This window comes from Hipposideros armiger, unplaced genomic scaffold (assembly GCF_001890085.2).
Source record: "Hipposideros armiger isolate ML-2016 unplaced genomic scaffold, ASM189008v1 scaffold_5, whole genome shotgun sequence".
Taxonomy (NCBI): Eukaryota; Metazoa; Chordata; class Mammalia; order Chiroptera; family Hipposideridae; genus Hipposideros; species Hipposideros armiger.
Window position 1 is genome coordinate 4,837,470 of NW_017731355.1, and position 2,945 is coordinate 4,840,414.

At 39.4% G+C, this 2,945-nt stretch overlaps 1 long non-coding RNA gene across 1 annotated transcript; it reads left to right on the forward strand.

The window, feature by feature from the left end:
- The first annotated feature begins 289 nt into the window (after positions 1–289).
- LOC109384043 (uncharacterized) lies at positions 290–1,546 on the forward strand. Its single transcript, XR_002124338.1, has 2 exons — positions 290–717; positions 1,105–1,546. It is a non-coding gene; the product is annotated as an uncharacterized LOC109384043 (long non-coding RNA).
- The last annotated feature ends 1,399 nt before the right edge of the window (positions 1,547–2,945 follow it).

Consider the following 2,945-nt stretch of genomic DNA (forward strand, 5'->3'; position numbering starts at 1 on the left):
CCAGACCAAGGGAGACTCCCTGGAAGCACAGGGAGGAGACCCAAGTCTTTCTTCATCTAGATGAAAAGGTCATGGAACTCGTAAACTCTTGGAACTTTGTTCTTCATGGACTGTATTCTGCTTCCACCTTTCTCCTCACAAATGAAAACAATCCTCTCTTCTGTGCAATTGCTCAAGAAATATTGTTTGTGATTTACAGCTCCATGGAAGTTCCTGACAACACAACCCCGGTATCATAGGAGTTCTACTGATGACTTTTAGGACAGAAAGTCAGGTTTAGGTTTTTTTTTTCCTATGGCCAGTCAAAAGTAAGGTGCAGATAAATCTCTTGAAGTTTTCATGATTGGACTCAGAAGAGGAAGGCTTATAAGAAGTTCAATCTCGTTTAGCATTTTGCACAGGTTCTTATTAAAATGAATAAACCTCCTATTTCTAAGGAGCAAGCATTGTTTCATGAAGCAGCTTTCCTATCTACCTCTTACTCCTTTCCAGACCTTGAGGACTCCAGGACCTCTAAATGCCATCCAGGGCCTATCACACGCTATTGAGTTGGCATGTTTGCAAATTGCATGTGGTGAGATCTTTCCATACCAACAGCCCTGTCTCAGGTTCCCCAGCATCGCAGCCAAACTAGTATTGCCTGCACATTTTCTTCATCTTTTCATGGAGTTCAGTGTGGCAGCAGCACATTCCTCAGCACAGGCTGCAGTCGGCATGGTAACTAGTTAAGGGCTGCAAGCTGCCTCCTTGCAGACTCCGATTTCTCTTTGAGAGTGCTGTTTTGGCGGGGGAGGAGTGAGGGGCGCTCCGAGCGGAGGGTGGTGGAGGAAGTAGTGAAAAGGGGGTGGAGAAAGAATTGATTGGGTTGGGCTGGGGGAGGGGGGATGGGCAGAAGAATGACTGAAACGAGCTTTTTAAAAAGAGTTATCTGGTCCACCCATGGTGTTGGTGCTAAATTGCCTGGGCAGGAAAAAAGTCCTAATTGGGGTGGGGAGGCAGTGACAAAGCAAAGCTTATTCAGGCTTCGGAATCCGCACTGTTGATAGCGCAGGTACCTCAGGGCGGGTGGGGAGTGATTACTGTGTTGACTTTGTCTAATTGCAGGGGAGGAGTTATGTGAGCTGTGACGGGCAGCGTTACACCCAGTGGGGTGGTGGACAAAACTGGCATCACCACGCGGAGCTCAATAAACGGACTGACAAAGCTCTTGGCAGATTATTAAAAATCTGGCAAAATGCTCATCTCTTGACAAAAATATAGAGAGACTAGTAAGGCATAACTTTATTCCATGTTGGATTTTAAAATGGCTAATGCCAAGTTGTCTGTCAAAATTAATAGGGCATTGCTGCTTCTTACAGAACACACACACAAAATATTCTCATACATTTTATTCATTTATTCATTGCTAAAAAATCATGTATCTGCTAAAATTTTCATTTAGGAAAAAGGGTTGGAGGTGATTAACCTTGATTTTAAAGTGCTGTGAATTAAAAGCTACTTTTTTTTTTCCTCCTCAGGTTTGTTATAATAAAAAAATCACACCTTCGTTAAAATGTAAAGTATCTTATTTTTTGAGATGAAATTAAAACTCTGCATCCAAGCTTATGTTAAGAGAGGCAGTAAAGCTCCCAATTATTGATTATATCTTTATATGAGTTGGGTTTTGGGACTTTTAAACTTCTGTATACCAAGAAAAATGTCAAATGGTTAATTGTTGAGTAGATACTTTGCATTGTCAACGGAATTAATCAATATATTGACTGACTCTCCTACTTTGCTATTTTATGTGTTAATTTAACTGCTTCTCCATGAAGCCTTCATGCATGCTGTTCTACAAACTACTTTTTATTCAGTTTTATACACATAGTGCAACTTTCTGTTCTAGAACCTGAGTTCATTTTGTGACTAGACCTCAAAAAGTAAGTGTAAATAATATTCTACCTTGTCATATGTATAGTGCCCGTGGGTAGCTGTTTCCTTTCCTATTTTCTACATTCTAAAGCTTTGCAAGAAAATGGAAATGAAAAAAAGACTCCCTGAAAAGTTTAAAAACTTTTTATAATGTACTTTAATTCCTAATTTGCTTTATGGAACAATAAACTGTGCTGTTTATAAGTTCAGAATTTTTCTTAACTTAAAAAAAAATTCCAAAATGGCATTGTCCTCAAAATCTCATGTTTTTGCTAATTCTGATTTTTAAGGCCTGCAAATAAAATAGGAGGTCAGTGAGGCTGGCGAAGAGACTTTGCTTTTAATCCCTAATAAATAATTTGGTTTGGTGATTTTTCTCTTCTTTTGATTCTTAAAACATCTCTCTACAATCCAGCCTATCAGCTCTGCTTGAAAACGAAGAGTCTTAAAGCATAAACCCTGGTATGCTTCCAGGTAAAAGGGAAACGTACAAATGTTCCTTAACTGCTGAAGGAACACACATGTAAATAAGAGATGGCCTGATTCCCTACTGTTCATGTTTGCTCACTGCGAACATTTGGTTCACTTGGCTTGGCTCATTATTTCAGCTGGGAAAGTCACTATATGAATTAATAGCAGATTTCCCCAGCTGAAAATAAATGTTTACCAGTTTAGGGGGCTGGGGTTTTTTGGCAAAGACCTGGCTTTTTGTCTGACTGGCTGCTTTTTTTTGGCCTGCACATCCCTGAGGTGTGTAATTAAAGTAAGGGAATTTGCACATAGTGCTTTAGGGCTTTAATGAATAGAAAACACAGGATATTTCAGCAATTTGGTGCCTAATGTCAGAGTGTGCATTTCCTGTGTGAGGTGTCACAATAATAGGACTCTGTGATAATAAAGGCGCCTGAAATCCCATGCAAAGAAAAAGAAAAGTGACAGCATTTGTTCCGAAATTCCAATACAAAATACAAAAAAAGAGCAATTTACATTTTAAAACAGATGGACTTTGAACTTGAACATATCCTCGGAATTAA